Source organism: Heterocephalus glaber, unplaced genomic scaffold, assembly GCF_053883595.1.
Source record: "Heterocephalus glaber isolate CG9 unplaced genomic scaffold, H.glaber_assembly_v1.0 deba00001481, whole genome shotgun sequence".
Classification (NCBI taxonomy): domain Eukaryota; kingdom Metazoa; phylum Chordata; class Mammalia; order Rodentia; family Bathyergidae; genus Heterocephalus; species Heterocephalus glaber.
In genome coordinates, this window is record NW_028258317.1 from 13,152,540 (window position 1) to 13,174,661 (window position 22,122).

The 22,122-nt window shown below is 52.3% G+C and overlaps 1 protein-coding gene across 1 annotated transcript in view; it reads left to right on the forward strand.

The window, feature by feature from the left end:
• The first annotated feature begins 29 nt into the window (after window positions 1–29).
• Window positions 30–22,122, forward strand: part of Coro2a (coronin 2A) — a 69,318-nt gene continuing 47,225 nt past the window's right edge. The window contains exon 1 of the mRNA XM_004864949.4: window positions 30–4,319. The gene's annotated coding sequence lies outside the window, so the exon portion shown is untranslated. The remainder of the gene's footprint in view (window positions 4,320–22,122) is intronic.

A 22,122-nucleotide genomic window follows, 5' to 3' on the forward strand; every position in this document is an offset into this window, starting at 1 on the left:
CCCATTCTGGGTGTGTGCAGGGCCAATCTCCTCCTGGCTCCCTTGGAGATGGGTCCTGAGAGGTCAGGGTCACAGCTCCCTTCCAGGCTGACGAGGTCTGCATCCCCGTGTACCAGGGTCTGTTTCCTGCCCTTGTGCCACTATGCACCTTTCTGCTCACAGCCCATCCTGGGGAGTTCCCAGAGAAAACCCCTGCCTACCACTGCAAGGAACGTAAAGTGGCGGTTGGACAAGGAGCCCCAGGTCAGGTGCCCCACTTTTGACCTGGCACTGGCTGGAATAAGCAGGGTTAGCTCCCTTCTGCAAATCAGGCAGCTGAGAGGAGGCACTGGAAGTGGCTAGCACAGCGGCCCAATTTAGGGCTGAGCTCAGGGCTTAGTGACTGGCCCCTCATCCCCAGCTCAGGCAGGGCTGCACAAGTGGATTTGATGGCTCATTTCTCAGTAAACATCGGGGGGCAGTTTGAGTTAGGCTGTCTTGGGCGTGATACATGGTGTGGGGTCTCCTATGGAGCCCTCCTCTCTGGAAGCCACCCTGGAGCCCGAAAAACTGCCCTCCATCCTCCCAGCCTTGAACTGAGGCCCCTGGTAGAGGGTAGGGGAATCCCCATCACCAGGGACTAGGCATAGACCCTTTGGCAGCCTCTCCTGACACCCAAAAGGCATGAACTGGAAGGGTGGTGCCCCCATACTGTGTAGCCCTGGCAGGATGATTAGAGCTCCTTCCCCTCCCACACACCCATGCAGCCCTGGGGCCCAGGCTTCCCTGTGAATGCCCCGAACCCACCTCGACTGCCTTCATTTTTGCTAAACTTCTGCATCTGCCCAGGCCCTTTCACTGCCAGTTTCCATGAAGTGTCATGCTGGTAGGAGAGTGGCCTGGGGGTCCTGGCTGCACCAAATGGGCTAGGTACTAACCCTGAGGTCAGCTAGCCTCGTAGGGCATGCAGGACGGTGAAAGGAGATGATGCTGGCCCAGCACAGGGTGACAAACATCCAACAGCAGCAAGCTGCCTCCTAGGAAGGCCCAGGTAGTCCTTCTGACTCCAGCCTGAAATTCTAACAAAAGCAAAACCTGAGCCAGATGCAGTGGTGCATGCCTGTAATCCTGGCTACTTGACAGGCTGAGGCAGGAGGAGCTCAAGTTCAAGGCCAGCCTGGGTGGTGCAGAGACTGCCTCTCAAAAAACAAACAGCTCAGGTAGTGGGCCCAGGGGCTGCCGGATAAAGGTACCCCCCTCTCCCTCCTCAGCATCCTTCCTTGCCCCTCCCACCTGTTTCCTCTCCTTCCTACCTCTCCTCTCCTCCATCCCTCTTCTTTCCTCTTTCCCCATTGTCTCCCTACCTTCTCTTTCCTTTCTCCCTTCTTCCTCCTCTCCACTCCTCTGGTTCCTACCTGGCTATACCTTAAAATCCTGAGTAGCTTTGTAAAAGTATTGGTGCTGGGCCCTGTGCTCCTGGGCACTCTGACATGCTGGCAGGACAGTTAGGACTAACTCCCTCCTCCAGGCCTGAAGGGGGGAGCTGGCAATGAGAATGGCCCATCCTGCAGCCCCCACCTGCCCACCACTCAAGTAAGGTGCCTGATAGGAGACAACAGAGAAATTAACCTGTGAGAGTCATAGCCATGACTGGCAGAGCCAAGCTTGAGGGGAGAGGCCCCGAGCGCACCATGCCCTCTCAAGAACCTGGACACCTCCCAGGGGAAAGGGCTGCCCAGCTTGTGGCCTCTCATGGGGACACTCGTGGGGATAGCTCTAGGCAAAGGAAAACGGAGGAAGAAAGACCTTGCAATTTGTTGCCTCAGGCTGGAATTGGAACTCTGCTCCCTTCATCAGAGATGAACAAGGGGAGTGGGGCGCCATCTTTCAGGAAGGATGTGGCAAGGACAGGGGGCCCCACCCCAGCTGCTGCTGCTCCCAGGGAGCATGCCCACCCTCCCCCTGCCCTTCCTGGAGGGTGTCTGGGGCCCACCGTGGTGTCAGGTTGCTGCCCCACACCACAGCTGTCTCCCCTTCCCCAGGGGCTGCTGCCTTTCAGGCTGGAGGATCTGATCCCCTACAGCCCCACCTTCCTATCTCAGGGATGGGCCTTGTTTCCCAAGCATACCCCCACCAGACCCTAGGGCCCAGCAACTGGGGTACAGGTGAATTCTATAGGTAAGAGACAGAAAGGGTAACATGTCAGAATAAAGAAAAGAAAGGAAGGGCCAAGAGGACTCTGGAAGATCCCCCACACACCCCAAAGTGGGAAGTACACACTGGCTTCCACAGATGCCCACGTTCAAGACTTCCATCCCCTAGACACCCCTATCCCATGCTGTCTGTTTGTTCCTTTCTAGCTCCCTCCCCATGTACACGAGGCTACACTGCACAGAGAGATACACACACACACACACACACACACAGCTGTGCTGATCCCAGACCAGTCAAGGCAATCAGACAAAGCTTGCCATTCTGAGGCTGATGCCCTGGGAAGGAGAGGAGGGCACTGGAGAGTGCTGGCAGGTTTGGAGCCAGACATGCTGTATGGAGTTCTCACTGGGCCCTGAGCAGGTCAGGGACAGGGACCCACTGGGGCCACAGTTTCCCCATGGGCAGAGGTGGCCTTCCACATTTGGACCAGGACTAGGGAGAGGGAAGTGACAGAAAAGCAACCCCCACGCATACATACACCTCCCCACAGTGACCCCAGGGTGGGTCCAAGGTGGTATCTGTGCCTTATGGGTCCATATGCCCACAGTCCCCAGAGATCCTTGTCAAACCAGCTTTTCCCCAAACAGTACTGGCCACAGCACAAGCTGGGAAGGTGTACATGCAAGGAGGGGACCACAGGGGATCTGGGACCCTGGGCCTGGCTTAGATGAGCAGATGACGATGTGGCTGGTGTAGGAGAGGCTCAGGCCAAGACCTGTGTGGGTCAAGATTCAGGTGCCTTGGCCTGGGAGAGGTTCTGGCACCTCCCACCTGCCCCAGGTAAAACTCAAGTAAAAACAATGTGCCACCAAGAGAGAAAGGAATCCCCACCTCATTCCAGCTGTGTCCATACACTGTTTTGAAACTTCAAATGTCCAACTCTTGCATGCTGGTACCCAGGTGTACACTGGCTACCTTCCTGTAGTCCAGCCTGCTCAGTGCTCAAGGAGGAGGGGAGGGTCATGCTGGACACTGGGCCAGAAGGAGGACCCCTTCACCTCTGGGCAGGGGAATTGCCCAGTGAACTAAATTCAAAGCCTGAGTTGCAGGTTTTGGCCTTGGCAGTTCAGAGATCATCCAGAGACCCCAAGTATTCAGCCAATCTGAATTTCTATTTTCTTATATATGAAAGGGAGGTAACAATAATAGCTAGATAAAAGGTTTCATAGGATCAAATGTAACATATGAAAAGTAGTGCACAGTATTCTGATTCACCCAACCACAGATTGGGAGCCCACCATGTCCCAGGCACTGTTCTAGGCCCTCACAGATACACCACTGCACAAAACCGGGGTGGGGGGCTCAGGCTATGAGCTTGAGCTGGGGAGCTGCCGCCTGAATTACTACTGGCTGTGTACTTCTCTATGCCTTAACTTCCTTATATGTAAAATTGATGAGTAATAACATCAGCCTCCCAGCCTGTGCGACAGCGAAGTGAAGTAAGACACACAAGGTGCTCAGAACGATGCCTGGCTCAGTAGGTGTTAGGTGGAGGTAATAAAAGTCAAGGTCTCCCATTCTCCCTCTACCAAGCCTTGGCTCGGAGACCAGGCAGCAGCGCCCCCTCCTGGGTACCTCCGCGGCTCCTTTCCTCCAGGGCCCTGGGAAACCCCAGTGGCCCCTTCTGATCCCCCAGATGTGAGGCGCGCTTCCCTAGCCAGATTTCCGCGCGCCCGGCACCTGCTGTGATCTTTGATCCAGTCCTCAAACAGCATTTGAGGCAGACGCGATTACCGTCTGCATTTGACCAGAGAAACTAAGGCTCCGGAAGGTCGAGTCCCTTGTCCCACGACACGCACCAAGGTTACGGCAGGACGTGAAGCCGGGTGGGCCTCAAGGTCCCAGTCTCTAAGCCACCGCCACAAATCAGTGCGTCGTGCGCGCGCCGGCATGCGCGCCAAAATACCGGCCCCCGGGCCAGGAGCGCGCGCCGGGCGGAGGGAGTGAGGGCCCCTGCCGGCGCGTGGGAGGCGGGGCCTGGCCCGACATCCCCGCCCTCGCCCGGGCCCCACCCTCCGGTCCCGCCTGCCGGGCTGTGGGGAGGCGGCGGCAGTGGGCGCGGTGACTCGGCGGGCAGCGCGGAGCTGGAGCCGGACGCCGCCGCCACCTGCGCGGCGGTCAGCAAGGTAGGGCGGCCCGCGCCATCCGCAGCGCCTTCGCGGGTTGCGAGATGGGCGTCGGGCGGGACGTGCGCGCTGCACCTCCGGGCTGCAGTTCCCAGAGAGGGAGGGATGCTGGTTCCCTGCGCCGCAGGGCACCCGGCGAGCGCGGAGATCTGGCTTCCAGCCTCCCCGCATGACCTTGCACAAAGCCTTGCTCCTCTGTGGGCCTCAGTTTCCCCATTGGGATAGCGGGTGCAATGCAGCCCCCTCTGCACAATGCTGGGAGCGGCCGCTGCAAGGTGCGGGCTCCCGATGGCTCGGGCCGGATGGGCTCTGTGTGCAAGCCCGCCCCTCCCGCCTGCGGTGAGGCGGCTCGCCCTGGGCGCGGCCAGCCGGCCCAGACAGGCCCCTGGTGTGCCCGGGTGCCCGTGTCCCGACCCTCCCTCTCTTGGCTGGGTGACCGGCTGGGCCTCAGCTGCCCTGTACGGGAACCTGTGGTGGGAGAAGAGGCATCCCCAGGTCCCTCCCGAGCCCACCTGGTCTGGGTGGCAGGCAGACTCTACCCACCAAGACCGGCCTTGTCGGCTGGACTGGAGTGGACTGGAGGAACCCTGGGGCGAAGGTGGCCAGACCCTCAGCCAGACTTGCTTATACCAGAGCTACCTGCGTTTAGGGAATGGTATGGGACGGCCATATCCAGGCCCTGGCCAGCTGCTGGAGCCCAGTTCTCTGTCCTAGCCTGATGGGAAGTGCTGACTCGGCCACACCTGCTCAGAGGAGTGGCAGCTCCAGGAGGGCTGTGTCTGCTGAGGTTGTGTGCAGTGAAGCTCGCCCCTGAGGCCCTAGTTCCAGGCCCTAGTTCCAGGCCCTCTGGGTACAAAGGACCACTGGCATCTGGCCCAAGCCCTCTGGAAGATCCCTTCTGGAAGATCTTGCTGCCCTCTTTATGATGGGGAGCTCACTCACTGCACCAGACCTGGATCTGCTTCCCAGTCACTGCCCCTCCAACTGGTCCTGCTAGAAGCCCAGGGACATCATGACCTCTCTTCCCCCATCCAGGGGCAGCAGTCAGGTCCCCTCAATCTGCTCACCTCCAGGCTGAACAGCCCAGGCAGAGAGCAAAGGCAAGAAGAGGGAGCTGAGCTGTCTGCCCAAAAGCGAGTGGTTCTGAACATGGTCCTGGCCCATTCACAACCCACCTGTGCTCAGAACTGGACTGTCCCCTGAGGTTCCTGCACCTCTTGCACTCCTCTTGGGGCTATGGAGTGAGAGGAGGAGCCAGGGCCCCCTGCAAGTCCTCTTCCCTTTCCCTGACACCTGCCCCACTGTGGGATGGTTTTTAGGAATCAGCCCTGAGCCGTCGTCCACTCTCAGGTCTCCCTCGTGGGCTGGCCCTCATCCAGGGCCTTTCTTACAGCCAAAGAAGGGAGGGTCACCACGGGCACATAGTGAGTGCTGTGCCACTTCAGTGACTTTGCCCTGCAGAGCTGCAAGGTCTTGGTGCTGCACCGCAAATGAGTATTATTATCCCCTTGTAAAAGCAGACTAAGTATATGTGCTGTCACCTGAGCCTAGCTCCAAAGCACAGCCTAAATGCTACCTAAGTCCCTGTCATCGCCACACATAATCTGAGGCCCGTGTTCCTGCTTAGCTGGTTTAAGCCATTTTGGCCTGATTTGGAGGCATGGAAGATGCTGCTTATTATAAACCTATCGTATACTGATACGTTTTTAATGTATAATGGAATTATTGAATATCTGAGCTGTAGAAGGCCTTAACTCCTCCAATACCCTCATTTTACAGAGAGGGATCCCCTCTCCCCAGAGGGAACATGACTGACCAAAGGTCACACAGCATAACAGCTGCCAAGTCCAGGGGCCCTAATTCTAAGACTAGAGTGGTTTTTATTTTTAAAATACATATATAATAATGAGAAAGCAGTGTTTAATTTATAAAATCAGCAAAAATAACACAAAAGGTTAAAACTCTGTGCTGGCAAGGCTGTAGTGATCTACCTGTGGCATTTCATTTTGCAAGGTTATGTAGCAACCTGTTACAAAAGCCCATGAAAATGATACTACCAGCCCTTTGGTCCTTGCCTTCTACTTTGGGGACTTTACTCTAAGGAAGTAACTATAGAGAGAGAAGAAGAGAGATAGATGTGGTGCTATTGCCTGAAAGGAGTTTTCTTTTTTTTAAAATTTTATTTTATCGGTACATTTTAGGTATACAATATAGTGACATTCATCATTGGAAATTTGCACCTTTACATAATCTCTTTTGGTTCTTATTTTTCCCCCTTTCCCTGCCCTCCCTTCAACCCCTCCATCCCTCCCTATTTACAAAAACTTTGTTTCCATTTTTTCATTTTCTCACATTAATTCCATTCCCTTCTTTCCTTTCCCCTACCCTTTCCACTTTCCCTTCCCCTAAAAGGAGTTTTCTTATAGTGAAGACACTCCCAGTGTGTTATTCTAAACATTTCATTTGAAAAATGCAGCTTCAAAAGTAGTGACACTAAAGCTTACATTACCAGAGTCTGGCTAGCGTAGAAGCATTGTAATCCAGAGGCAAGGCCATAGAACTGAAGTCAACAGACATAGGTCCCAGAATGGACTCTACCTTGACCCGACTGTATGCCTTTGGGTCAGTTGGTTCTCCTTTCTGGACCTCACTTTCCCTGTCTGAGAAATGGGTACAGAATCCATGACAGCCGAATTCATCTAGCTTTGGCAATCCACGGGCTAGACTTAGCAAGTCTCTGTGGCAGAGCCTTTTACTGGACAGACCCAGGAGCATCGCGACAGTCAAAGACTATCCCAGCCTCCCTGCCCCATAAATGAATTTCTTTAAAGCAGGAAGCCAGTTTTGCCAACTTCCCCCAAGGGGTTTCAGCCTTAAGCTTGAGCTATTTTCAAATGGCCAGACCTGGGTTGTTTTTGAGCTTGATGAGTTTCTATCTTCCCTGCCAGAGCTCCAGAGCACCCAAAATAATGCAGCAGGGCCTCTTTTATTTCCACCCTGCAGCCAGAGCCTCGACTTCCTTACTACAGGTAAGAGGCTCTTTGCAATCACACCCTGTCTGAAGGCCCAGGTGACCCCACTCCAGTGGGCAAACACTTTTGGGGTGTCCCCTGCACCAGACCTTGAGGTGCCTCCTGTGGGCCTGCACAGTGCTGTGGGACGATTTTTAGGTTAAACTATGTGAATATCTGTCAATTTTTTTTTCCGGTACTGGGGATCGAACTCTGGACCTTTCAGTTTCGAGGCAAGTGGCAGCACCACTGAGCTACATCCCCAGCCCCTCCATCAATTTTTTGACTTATGAAAAATAGCAATTTCATTTGGTGCAGCCTAAGTGGAAAAAGATATAATTAAAAGATGTAATTAAGGTTTCTTAGTATAATTGAGATATGGGCCGGGTGCAGTGGGGACCAGTAAGGTGTGATTATGAGCTTGAGGAGCCCAGGAGGAGGGGCCTGCTTTGAAGAATTAGTAAAGGCAGTGATGCCCATGGCCTCTCTTCCTTGCTTCTGTCCTAGGGGTTTACACGTTCAATCATAGCTGGTAGTTTACCCAGTATTTACCAGGCACATCCATTGTGCTAAGTATTTTCTAAGCACTGGGAGTGGGGTGGGGGTCTGAGGATAAACAGAACAGCCCCCTGAAGGAGCTGGCAATCAGGAGAAAAGGCAGACAACTGACAATAAGTGAACTAGACAGTGATAACTGAGGTGGAGCCAATAGAACAGAAGAGGGTAAAGACTGTAGGGGGAATGGAAAGAGGGGTTGCAGTTTTAATCAGGGCATCCTGGGGAGCTCATTGCAAAAGTTAGAGGGAGGATGAAGTGAGGGAGGATGAAGAGGAGATGAGGTCAGACAGGCCATGGTTCACCTTGTGTTACCCACCCGACCCCTTGTGCAGCAGGCAATCCTACGAGTTTGTAAGGAACTGGTTTTTTATCCCACACTTTTGAGTAAGAAAATAAAGGTACAGAAAGGCTAAGTAACTTGCTTAAACACTGTCTGAAGAAAAACGAGGGCTTTTAGTCCAGGGCAGTAAGGAGTCCTAGAAGGCTTTTGCACAGGGTACGGGCCTGACCACATGTGAATGTTGGTATGATTCCTCTGAAGTTGCTGTTGTGGTGCACTTGTTTGTGACCCCTCACATTCATGTGTGGAAAGCCTAACCCCCATGGCTGTGGTATTAAGGAGTGCAGCCTTTGGGAGGTGACTGGGTCCCGAAGGTGGGCTCTCATGATGGGATGAGTGCCTTTATAAAAGAGGCCCTGGAGAGACCCTCACCACCTCTACTGTGTGAGGACACAGGGAGAAGGTGCCCTCCTGTGAGCCAGGATGCCGGTCCTCACCAGACACCAAATCTGCTTTACTTCCCAGCCTCCAGAACTGTAGAAATAAATTTCTGTTGTTTATGAGCCAGGTGGCTCATGGCATTTTGTCACAGCAGCCCCAATGGACTAAGAAGGATGCAGAGAGTGAGCTATGGGGACAGTCCAGGCCTGGGCATGGGGGTGGGCCTGGGTGCTGAATGAGGGGGCAGAGGATCTGCTGACCTTGGTGCGAGGGTCATGGTGGGGACCAGGCCAAGTGAGCAGGAAGAGAAGGAACCCAGGCTGGCCCTGGGCTCATGGACTTGAACACACATTAGCATTTCCTATGCTCTGAGAAGTCTAAGATTTTACCTACAGTAACCTCCTGATCTTCATAAAACCTAGAGGCTAGGTACTATTATTAGTCCCATTTTTAAACAGATATGTTATGGTGTGTGTAAATTGTATCTCCATAAACTTAACTTACAAAGAAAGTACATTTGTTTTTTCTATTATTAATACTTGATGATAATAGAGAATTTTAGAAACAAGAAAACAGATAGAAAATAAATTTCCCATATCTTCTCTTGTCCTCATCCCAGATAATCAATATAAACATTTTAGTGTGTTTATTTTCTGTCTTCTCCTCATAGCCCCATTTTATAGATGAGGATGCTGAGGCCCAGAAAAACTGGGCAGCTGGCCCTGGGGCATACATTAGCACCTCTGGACATTAGCACCCCCGGACACCCGCAGTGTCCAGGATCTCAGTTACCTGGCTCTGTTGCCTTTAGGGAAACCTTGGAGTGTCAGCCTTGGTGAGTTCCATTAAGACATCCTTTGGCCCTGGCCTCTACCCTCAGCATCACATCATAGTCTGAATGAGGCCCAGTGGAAGGCAGGCCCCTGCCCAGCGTGTGGAGTGGTCAGCAACAGATACATGAGGTCTCAATCCAGTAAAGGGAAATTGGAGCTGAGAGTGCCTGCAGGGTTGATGTGTCAGCTGCTTCCAGTCTGGCCCTGGGCCTGGAGTTTGCAGGAGTCCGGCACTGCCCTACCCTAGGGAGTGCTGGGGACTACAGGGCACCTGGGTCCTAGAGTCCTGTCTGTCACCCAGCCCTGGGTGAAAGGGGCAGGGTGGTGGGGAGAGGCTGGGGCTTTGCCTAGCTTCAGGCCCCTAAGAGTTGTTGCCTGTACTCTGTGAATATCTTTTCTGGCTCTGGTGCTAGAGGATTCCCAGGGCCTGTTGCTGACAGGGATACAGCCCTGGGTTCTAGCCTCAGTTCAGCCACTGGGTGGTCTTGGGCCAGGGTCTCTGCCCCTCCATCTGCAAAGTGGCATTGTAATGGCACAGTGAGGACTGGAGGGAGATGTGCATGCAAGTGTTGCCATGGACGTGGCTCACGGCATGGGCAGCTCCTCTTTTGCTCCTAAACTGCCCAGTGTGTTGGCCCAGCTGGAGGATTGAATCCACCACAGACAGCCCCCCACCCTCCACACCTGGCTAGACCAGGTTGAGCCCAGCTGGTTCGGGAGGAAAGAGAAATGAGCTTCAGGCAGGGGCTTGGAGTCCAAGGTAGCAGACAAGGGATCCAGTGGAGCAAAATGACCCGCGCCTCTGACATGTTCTTTAGGCAAGTCCTGTCCCTTCTTTATGCCTCATCTACAAAATGGAGAGAATATTTGGAGTCAGCTGCTTATGAAGGGAAGAAAATGGGTAGACACTGTGTGAATTACCTCACCTTTCCGAACTTCGGTTTCTTGTCTGTAAGATGGAGATAATAAATAGCTGCTCTGCCTAATTTATGGAGTTGGTGTAGGGCTCAAAACCAGACAGAGGGGATGGAAGCACCTGTGGAACTGTGAAAGTGCCAGGCATTTGTGTATTGTCGTTTGTGGAGCCCCTGAGGGGAGGGGAGAGGAGAACCAGGAGGGCTTAGGCAGGCTGCAATCAAAGCCTGTAGTGACAGGGACAGACAGACGCCACTAACTGCACACCCTTTGATTTAAGAGCTCCTGAGGATTTCTGCACCAGGGTGTGGCCTCCCTTGAAGAGGACCCTGAGGGAAGTTGTGACCCAGTCACAGATCACAGCTCTGCTGAAGAGGAGGGACAATGTCCACAGAAATCTTCAGGCCCAAAGCACTGAAGGCCTGGCTGCTCTCGGGTCAGGCCTCAGGAAGTAGGGACTGCGACAGGCCACCCTGTGAGCTGAGCCAGTGTGCACCCAGAGGGGTCTGCAATGCCGAGTTAACTGGGGGAGCGGGAAGAAGAGCAGAAAGTATGGCATGAGCCCATTGGGGTTCAAGTGTGATACAGACAAGGATTCAGAGAGACAGGGTGTTAGTGATCAAGAAGTGACAGGATTGTTTTTCTTTGGTCTTTTCTGTGTTTTGAAATTTTTAGACATAATAGATATTTTACTGTAGTTCTATAAAGATTTTTAGCAACATCTGTAGACATAATATAGGTTATAATAAATTATTAGGTAAATTGCAAAATAATCAAGCCAATCTGATGTCATCAAGCTGGAGGGTGGAGAAGGCACCCACAGTGGGAGGACTCAGTGAGGCCTAGATGACCTCCCAGAGTCCGCCTTCCAGAACCTTGGGAGCCTGGCTGTAAGGTGGAGTCACACTGGAGGAGAGATCTTGGGGGGTCTCTTGGGATGGGTCCCAGGACTTGGACTTTCCTGGGAGCAAGACTGAGAGTTTGGGTGGCTGGAGACATAGTCGGCATTGTGACCAGACAGCTTAAAGCCAGGACCCTGTAGCATCAGTAGGAGCACAGGGTCAGAACCAGAAGGTGAGTATCCTGCTGGAGTTGGGGCCATCCTCACTGGGACTGGATAGTGGGGACAGATCCAGGGAGCCCCTGGCTGGGAAAGAACCTGAGATTCCAGGGTGAGGCCAGACTGCAGTGGAGCCCTTCCCTCAGCCATATTTGTTCTTGACCTTTGGCCCCTGAAACTCTCGGAGTTTCTAGCCTCCTTGCAAAGGAAGTAGTCCATGCCTATAACCTCAGGGCTCTGGGAGCCTAAGGCAGGAGGATCATGAGTTCAAGCCCTGCTTAGTGAACTTAGTGAGGCACTGTCTCAAAATTTAAGGGGGGGTGAGGGGTGGACAAAGCCCTGTAGATAGTACCCGGGGGGGGGGGGGAGGGGACTACTGCCATTTTTCATTGAAAGCCAGGTTCCATCTATTATTTTATACCTATTAAGAAGGAAAAGGCAGGGCCGGGGATTTAGCTCAGTGACACCACACCTGCCACACAAGCACAAGGTCCTGAGTTCAATCCCTGGTACCAAAAGAAGAAGGAAAAGGCAGTAGACAAGGCATTAAGATTGTAAATTAAGACTGGTTTCAGAGATGTTAAGATGTAAACTGGGCTGGACATGGTGGCACATGCCTATAATCCCAGCACCCTGGGAGGATGAGACAGGATATTGGCAAATTCAAGTCCATCCTGGGCTACTTAGAGATTGAGCAGGACCCTGTCTCAAAAAATAAGAAAAGGTCTGGGAACGCAGGTCAGTGTGAAGAGCCTGAGTTCAGTTCCCAGTGCTGCAAAGGAATAACAACAAAAAGATGTAAATCTGTCTTATATGACATGTGGCAGACCCCACCTAGTCTGTTCATAGGCTTTCACATATTTAGTCCTCACAGCGGCCTTGCAGTCCTCTTTTTATAGGTGAAGAAACCGGCCCGGACCAGTCAAGTAATTTTGCAGGGTCACACAGCAAGAGGTAAAGCTGGGTTTTGAACCTGCTTTCACTAGATCCTACCTCCTTTTCCTCATCCAACCCTGCAAGGACAAAACTCCTGAGTCTTGGCCCTGGGGAAGAAGAGAGTGCCCATACTGCAGAGTGGATGTGTGCCAAGTCAGAAATGCTCCAGGGGACTGGTTGTTGACTGCCCTGAGCTGTGGAGGAGGGCTGAGGAGATAATGACAGGAAGGAGCTTTGAGAGCTTGTTGGCTGGTCATTAGCTTCATCCTTGCTATAACCATTACCAGGAGCCACTTGGCTGGTGGCCCATCTTGGAGAAAGGCCACGGAGATCCACCCCACACATAGAATCCTGGCGTCTTGCCCAGACTGACCCATTCATTCATTCCCTAAAGCGCTATTTTTCAATTTAACTTTTTGAATAGGACCTTTGTTCATGTGTTCATGCTTTCTGTAGTGAAGCACAAGCCCCTGTGTTAGAGCAGAGCAAAACACACCCAAGCCTTGCTTAGGCTCATGGGCTCACAGGACAAAGGGGACATGGACAGTCAGGGTCCAGTCCCCAAAACCTAGGGCAGCTACCTGCAGGAGAAAAGAGGGCTAGAAGCAGGAAGAGAATAGGCCTAGCCCCAGGCCAGAGGACTACAAGACTGCCAGGAGGGAAGAATTTTTGAGCTGAACTCTGAAAGATGAGCAGATGAGGGTGGGGATCGGGGAGCACTGGAAAGGAGAAACTGCCTATGCAAAGGCCCTTGAAGGTAGATGGAACCGGCCTTTGAGGAATTAAAAGCACCCTGTGTATCTGCAGCTCAGACCCCCAGGCAAGGTGAACATGGAGAGGTAGAGCTGTGGCCAGAAAGTGAAAGGCTCAGGTTTGCATATTTTGAAAACATGCAAGATGGTTGGTGGCAAAGACTAACCAGAGAGGTTTTTGTCTCGGTCATGGGAGAGGAGATAGGCGATGGTCTGAGAGATGTTTCAGACCTGGTATGGGAGGACAGGATTTGTGATGGTTTGGCTTTGAGTGTAAGGAAGGATGCCAAAGGTGAGCTGCAGGGAAAAGCCTCCACCCTGGTGACAGCTCCTGCCCTGGGCTGGGTTTGGTCCACTCTCCCTCAGCAGTGCTTAGATATCCTCCTTCATCCAGTCTTGGGGTTTGCCAGATGATGTGAAAAACGGTCCATAGGGGGAAGGATTTAGAGTATTGATAAGAGCAAGATGATGTCCCAGGAAATGGGCGTGCACAGCATGTGGTTGTCATGTGACCCAGACACTTCCCTGGAGCAGGCAGGGGAGTGGATTCTGGCCTCTACTTAATGGGTTATGTCATCCTGGAGGGGTTCTCTGGTTTGAGTTCAGAGCCCTGTGTTCATTGATCTACCAGGGAGGGTGGCAAAGGGCTGGTCCTACTGGCAGGTGACCGGAGGCTGGAGAGGAGATGGTGTGGTCAGGTCAGCACTGGGTCCTTGCATGAGTGACACCATGTCTGAAAGACAGCATCTCCCCTTCCTTTTAGCGTGAGACTCTCTCCTTGTCCCCCTTGTCTTCCCAGGGGCTTTCCAGCAGGGGCTGTGCCAGTGCCCACCAGGGTGCAGATAAAATGTGGTCTACACGTGTGAGAAAAGAGTTAGGTGTGGACACCCTGATGCGTCCCCAGTCGGGGCATCTGTCAGGCAGCCCCATCTCCTGTGATCCAGAAGTCTTGGGAGAGAAGGATACACACCCTGGGAAAAAGGGACTTCCCTGCCTCTTGGGGATCTTTTCAGCAGGGCATCCTGATTCACTAACCTGATTGATTAATCCAGGGGAATCCAGACTAATCAATCCAGGTCAGATTTACAGATTATATTAGCCATTTGTGACTACCTCAAAAATTGACAAGTGGTTTTAAAAACTGGGTTAGCAGCCCTAATCATGCTAGCACATGTGGACAAGGATATGGGAGACTAGACGGTGGGTTTCCAGACTGATCACTTCATCAGTCACCAGACAAGGGAAAAACAGTGACAAGCTAATGGAGTCAGACAAGAAGTCAGCCACAGATTCTCCTTCTTCATTGGTGGGGGAGGTAGTGGGAAAAATTTTTTTTAAATTTTGAGCCCAGATCTCACTAAATTGCCCAGACTGGCCTTAAACTTGTGATCCTCCTGCCTCAGGTTCCTTAGTAGCAGGGATTACTGGTGTGTGGGTATGCGCCACAAGTCTGTCTTAACGGACACTCTGAAATGCCGACTGACAGCTTATCTGGCTAATGATGAATCTGACCATGTCCATGTTATGTCTTGAGGCTACTGATGGTTACTTTCATACAACAGAAATATAGGGCGAGCTCAATTTTTTTCTCCCATGGGAAGGAATGATGAAAAAGTGTGGAATCTGCTGTTCTAATCTCCCAATCCTTCTAAGTTGCTGCTACTGCCATGAGTATGGTCAAGCTTTGTTCTGGTGGGGCCTGCTTCTCTATTTTCCTACCCATTCTCTGGCTACCTCTGGTCCACACAGAGTTGTCTGCTGCTCAGACCTTGGAACATGAGAGTTGAGATGAATCCTTCAGTTTACCAGGTACAGTCAGTCTGGGGCCACTGCTGGCCCTTCTAGAAGAAGACACCTTGGGTCTGTCTGCTCTCCTGACCTTTAGGAGCCCCATCTTTCCAGCTCAAAACACTCTTAGGAGAAACATAGATCACCTTTCAAAGGTCTAAGCCCAATGAAGGAACTAATAGGGTAAATGACCCCCAACCTCACAATTATAAGGCCTTTCTTCCTTCCCTGGCTATCCTTGGAATTTGTCCCTCCACAAACAAGTTTTCACTATTACAGCAATACAGATAAGGAACAAAATATTTGATAGCGTATCCAGGCACAGGATGAAAGGAGACTTTGTTCTCTGTCATAGAGGACTCCTGGGCTGCTAGGCAAGAGACCAGGATCCTGTTTCCATATCTGGCCTGTGTGGGTAGCATTAGGCATGCTGACTCAATTTCCCCTTATGCACCTCATAATCTCTCAGGGTCTGGTCAGTGCTACTGTTCTCAGATGTGGAGTCTGGGATTTTTCTGGGGACCCGTCTGAGTGGTTCTTAGCCCCCACTGTGGGCTTGACATGGTCTGGGAACCAGATTGGGTGAGAGAGGGGGACACCTTCAAGCACCATGGGAAGACGAGGGAAGTGGAGAGGTGATGGGAACTGAATCACAATAGAAACTTCCCAACCTAGAGCAGAGCCATCCCAGGGGCCTGAGGCTGGGTTATGAGGCTGTTAATGGGGCAGAAGCAGTGGATGTGTTTGGGGGTCTCCAGGGCCAGAGATGGGAGGATGGGTGTAGAAGGGAGAAAGCCTAACAGTTGAACTCTATGAGCTCCCCACCACTGGCTTGGTTCAAGCCAAGCCCAAGACTGTTCAGGTGGAAAGATGTGGACAGGAGGACAGAGAGCTGGGCTAGGTGCCTACCTGGGGCCCTGGTCTGGGAACGGGACATTGTATCTGTTTCTTACTCCTAGATATAATGTAATGTAAAGATTATTTGAGAGAGAGGTTAATGGGTCTGGCTGATTATTAGATTCAGTGAGAGCTGGAGCTTTAGATTCTAACTCAGCACTGAGAGGTGGGGTGGGCACAAGGCTTTCTCTGTTTTCATCCAGTTACTAGGGTTTTGGTGCCTCCCAGTACAGATGGTTTCTTTCGGGTTGGATTTGTGCTTCGGTGCCCTAGTTTAATCTGTAAGTGCTGTTCGAAACTCATATTCTAGCCAGGTGCTGTGGTGCATCTCTATCACCTCAGCTGCCGCAATTCAGCGATTTCCTGTCTCAACATGAGATGGGCTGAGGATGTAGCTCCATGGTAGAGCAGTTGTCTAGCATGTGCAAGGCCCTGGGTTCCATGCCCCAGTACCAAAATACAAAGAAAGCCCATTTCAATTTTGCTAAATATTCACTGCAATCCGTCAGTACAGGCAAACCGCTTAGGACAGTGCCTGGCTCATAGTGAGTAACCAGTGAAAATCACTACTATTTACTTAATTTGAATTTAGTTAGTTAACTCGCACATAGCTGGAGTTGACCCTGAGCCAGGCAGGCTTCCAAGTGCTTGACAGATGTTTACTCATTTATTGTTGCAGATGAGAAAACCTGAGGTCTCCTGGCCACTGTGTGTGAGGCCAGTGTTTGAGCGCGACAGAGGGATTCCCCACCACATACGTCCCTAACCGGAGCATGGTCACGTTGTATATACATACCTATGCACCTTTGCCTCCCTTCTCCCTCAGAGCCTTCCTATAGCCTCAGGAGGGTGACAGGCAGGATGCTTGCTCCCATTCACGGATTAGGGCCCTAGAGCCATGCCTGTCCTTCCTTCACAAGGAGGAAGGACATGGGAGGAGAGCCATCCCTCTATCTGGGCCTGGGAAAAGGTCACCAAGGCTGACCTGGGGGGCTCCCAGTTGCCTGGGGAAATAATGAGGCTCCTTGCCCCCTAGGACTTCTTCTGCCCCAGGCCCTAAGTAACCAGGAGTTTGAATAGAGTGAACAGTCAGGGGCCAACCTGCCCCACACCCTGCCTCTAAAACCACGCAGGGACCAGCTCCAGGCCAGGGCCAGGAAAGGCCAAGGGGTGGGAGCTGCTCAGGAAAGCAGGTGGCAAGAGGGAGGCCAAGGATGCCAAGACCACAGGGAACCTGGGCTGGTACCTAGTGCTGCTGCCTTTGTCCTTTGCTTTTATTGTGGTAAAATAAAATACACATGACAGAACCTTCCATTTTAACCATTGTTAAGTATGCCTTACCATGGCCTGAAGTACATACTCATTGTCTTGGGCTCCTCACCACTATGATTTTTACATCTTGAATCCACAGCAGCCTGCTCTAGTCTTTCATGTTTTTGCTCACAGTGTTAATGAAGAGTGTCTCTGGTGCTAAATTATTGGCTTACAAAAAAGGACCATAGGAGCAGACTAACACATAGCTCTCCCCAGGCCGGGCATAGCCTGGAGACGTTTTCAGTGAATAAGCACATTAAATCCTATAGGGTGGGTTCTTTATTGACCCAGTTTACTGATGAGGAAACTGAGGCATGGAGAGTTAATAAAGATACCCAGATGCTTCACTGGTCCTACTTGGGTCCAGTGCTTGCTACTATTTATTGAGAAAATACTGTATGCTGGGACTAAATGCTCTGTTAAACCACTTGCCCTATCTCACAGCAGCCCAGTGAGAGGCAAGTGCTGAGACTTTGGGAAGGTCAGTATGGCTTCGTAGCTGGGTCTCTGACTCTGAGGCCTGCATCTTAGCTGCTGCACTGCTGCTGTTCACACAGGGAACCATTGTGAGGCAGAAGTAATGACAAATGAGTTTCATTTCATCTCAGCTCCAGTTAGCTGGAAGGGCTGTGGAGCACTAACAGAAGGAGGACAGTCAGTCCTTGTGTGTGGCCTGGGAGCAGCCTACACATTGAAAAGAGTTTCTGAGAGAAAGAAAGTGGAGGATCACAGCCCTGAGGGTTCCAAGAATAAGGAAGTGGGTGTGTATTCCTGGAGCACCAGTCATTAGCCTCAGAAAAGTATCTCCTCCGCTCTGAGCTGAGCACCAAGTCTACTTCCATCAAATGGGGGTAGTTCTTCGCACTCAAGGTGGTTTTGTTTTGAGTTTTGTTAGGTCTTGCCATGTAGTTCAGGCTGACCTTGAACTCACTGTGTGGCCCAGGCTGGCCTCGAACTCACAGCGATCCTCCTGCCTCAGCCTCCTGAGTGCTGGGATTATAGGCATGTGCCACCACCCCAGGCTCCCAAGATGGTTTTGAGGAGTAAACTGAATGGTAACCAGGCAGGACTTTACAGATCATAAGCAGGGCTGTAGAGGAGTGCTTCTCCAAGAGTGGTCCTGGAACCAGCTGGTTCTTGACCACCTGGGAACTTGTCAGGAATGCAGATTCTCAGGCCCTGCCCAGCCCTCCTGTGACATAAAGTAGTGTGAGCCTGACAGTGTGGCTGGTAATCAGCCTTTCAGGAGACCCTGATGCTCTCAGACCCGCTTGTGTAGAGCATCAACAAACACATGCAAATGAGGTGCCATTACCTGTCCTGACTGCCAGTCTTGGGCAGAATCACCTTTTCCTACGCAGGCCCTGACATCTTTCCTTCCTCTCTCCATCCTTATAAACCCTGGCTGCTGGCACTTGAAATGTAAGGAGGAGACTGTTTGGCCTGCTGGCCCAGCCTGCTTAAGTGCCCTCACACTCTCCCCTGCCAGCTGTTTCAGCCCCTACCAGGGGAATTGATTAAGGCTGAGCAGCAGCATTTATCTCCATGGCAATAAGCAGGTGAGAGAGAAACAGGAAAGAATTTCCCATCATCCTCCTGAGTGTGGTGCAGAGCAAGGAGATGGGTGTTGGGCTGTCCAGCATCTGCAGGTGCTGGCAGGCCCTGAGTACTGTTTGCGGACTGTAGACATGGGGCATTTACACTCCTGAATCCAAACAAGGAAAACCTTAGGATCCTCTTCCTCCTCACAGGGTTCCACAATACCTCTAGCCCATGGGAGCCAGGCATGAGACAAAACCCACTTGTGCTTCCTTAGATATTAGCCCAGCATTGAGGAAAGGAAATCTTTTCCCAGGGTGTGTTCTAGCTTCCTAATGGCAGAGGTAAAATCCACTTCAGCTCTGGCCCTGTTAAATCCCCAGTCACAAACCTGGCGACTCCCTATCGTCTCCCTGCCAACCCCTAGGCTGGCATTCAGAGCCCTTGTTCAGTGCTTGTCCAGCTGCAGCCCTCATGGCTCTGCATTTACCCAGACACCCAGCTTCCCACCCTCACCCCACACACTGCAATCTTGTGGCTCCACCCCAGCAGGACACCTTAACACAGTGCCTTCTGCCTGGCATGTCTTTCCTTCTCCTCTCTGTTGGGCTTGCTCTGCTTGGCCTTTAAGCACTCATACATGTCCTCCCGGAGGCCTTCCCTGGTCTCCAGATTGCCACCCCCTGCTGCACATTGCAGCTCTGGGCTGTTGAGGTTGCACTGCACTTGCTGGTTCCTGTCGGCCTCTCCCACCAGCTGAGCACCCATCGCTCTGACCCTGTTTGAGTCGTCCCTGTCTCTGCCCCACAGTGCCCAGCAAGTTGCCAAGCTCTGAGAAGGTGCCAGGGATGTCAGTGGCCTAACTCTGAGCTGTAGGCCGAGGGCAGATGTGTGGGTCCATAAGGGTCCTGCTCACAGTAGAATGCAGGACCCCTGACTGGATAACTGTCCCAAGGAGAAAGGGAGCCGCAGGGCCTCGGCCCAGAGTAGCACATTTCCCCTCCTTGACCTCAATGCTCCTCTCTGTCCAAAGACAGATCTGAAAGCTCCTCGCCAGGAACTAGACAGGGAGCAGGAAGTGGCATCTCTAGGTATTCAGTGTTTCAGAAAAACTCCCAGTGACCCTTGTTGCCTGAAACTCCCAGATAAGGAGCTTGTGGGGCAATAAACCTGCTTGGAGCTTTGGTCAAGGTTTGATTTGGGGAATAAACAGGAAGAAGCTCTGTTCTGTGTCTCCAGAAATTTCAGCCAAGAGGGGACTAGCCCTTTGAGGACCAGGACAGCTGACGGGTAAACAACTCAGACATCTGCACAAGTCTTAGGATTGTCTGGATCATGCGGGCTGGGGAGCCGTAGCACGTCATCCTGATGAGTACTATCATTCATTCACTGCATGAGTGAAAACCAGAGAAGGGATGACATTTTCCCAGCGTCACAGAGCAAATTAATATCAGAATGAGGACACTCCTGCCATCCCAGCACCCTGGCCCCAAGGTTCCTAGTAAACAGGAGAGGGGTAGGGGAGAGGTGGGTGGTGTGTGTCAAGCCAACCTCCCCTGGGTACTGGTGGGTCTGTGAGTAGGCAGAGCAGAGGGAAAGGCCATTTGAGGTTGACAGTCCTATGGGGGAGTGGGCAGGTGGGGGACAGGAAGGAAGAAGGCATCTATCAGCTGAGCTCTTCTTCCTGCCAGATCTGTGTAAGCTGATTTGCACAGATTTTCCATTTGCTCTGCAGACTCTCTGACATGGATACTAGGATACCCTTTTAAGATGTGCGTGCTGAGGTGCAGAGACAACTAGGGTGCAGGACTTAAACCTGGTGCCTCGCTGTACCCTGAGTTGCCTCCCCACGTTTGATAATGGAGGCCTCATAGACTGGAGAGGCTCACTGTTTGGATGCTGTGCTGTTGGAGCAAGGCCCTGGAGGTGGGTGAGAGGAAGGGTACCCTTAGAGCCCAGCTCAGTGCCAACCAGAGACCTGTCAGGCTGATTGGTTCCAGGCTGAGAAGGGCATGAGCCAGAGAAGAGGTGTCTGGACAAGCAGGATCCTTGGAGAGAGGGCAGATGGGGCAGCTTGGCCCAGAGGGCAGGTGTGTGGCAGTGAGGACAAGGAGATGGGGTGGGTCGGGGGCTCACAACACAAGGCCAGCACAGTGCTTTATTCTAAGGGCAGAGAGGACCCGGGGTAAGGCTCAAGGGAAATGACAGGACAGAGTGTGGGACAAAATAGAAGGCCTGGGAATGGTGCTGGGAAAATGGAGCCCGCAAGTGAGCCACGCCTCAGGCCCCTGTATTAGCCAACTTTTCCATTCCTAGGACAAAATACCTGACACCTGCAACTTTAAAAAGAGAGGTTTATTTTAGCTCACAGCTTTAGCAGGTTCAGTCCATGGTCAGCCCGCTCCAAGGCAGGTAGGAGGCACGGTAGGAGGGTCTGGCAGCATAGTGGAGGGGCATGGTCAAGGAAAGCTGATCATGTTGTCAATCAAGAAGCAGAGAGAGAAGGGGAGGAGAAGTGGGGACAAAAATACACCCTTTCGGGTCAAGGTCAACCCCCAGTGACCTACCTCCTCCGACCAGGCCACACCCTTAACAGCATATTTAGCTATGAACTCATCAATGGATTAATTCATTGCTGAATATAGTGTCCTCATGGTCCAATCACTTTCCAAGAGCTCTGCCTCTGAATGCATGAGACTTGGGGCCGGGGGGGCATTTGGATCTAAACCATAACAACCCCACAGGGTTTGAGGGATGGGTAGGGGTCACAGGGCAGAGCTGGCTGGGAGCAGGCTATCCCAGGAGGTGCCTGCCTGAGGACCAACCTCTGGGCACATCATATGTAGGAGGTGGTGCCTCTCAGGCCTAATTGCATCAGGAAGAAAGAGGCCTGTTCTTGGTCCCGCCTGACTCAATATGCATTTCCTGTGAGCCCACAGGGAGGCATCTGCTGAGCCAAAAGGACAGAGGACTGGAGGAGGGGGAGGCTGGACAGAGGGATCTGGGGACAGGATGTCATTTGCTGGCCACAGGATTCCTCTGTGACATGAACTGTGAGGCTCAAGGGGGCAGAGCATCCCCAGACAGCCACCCCCTTTCCTGTTCCCTGCCTGGGTTGTGCTGTCCCCGTACCCAAAAGGTTTGCTTACCCTCCACCTCTCGCCTCATCCCCTGTGTACAAGCAGATCAGCCTCTTCCTGGCCCTCTGAGAAACGCACAAATCTGTAGCCTCCCTGAGCAGCAGGGCATGTTAGCTCCTCACCTGCCTGCTTTGGTTCCTCTATCCCCGAGGTCAGCATCAGAACCCTCACTTTTAGAGGGCTGATTTGCACTTTCTTGTTTGAGATTTCTTTCACCAAGATCCCCAAAATGTTGGGCCCTCAGCCTGTACCTGTCATGTACTAAATCAAATCTGAGTGTCCTGTAAACGCGGGGCTGCAATAGTCTTGCAAGCTAACATTTGTTGAGCACTAAGTATG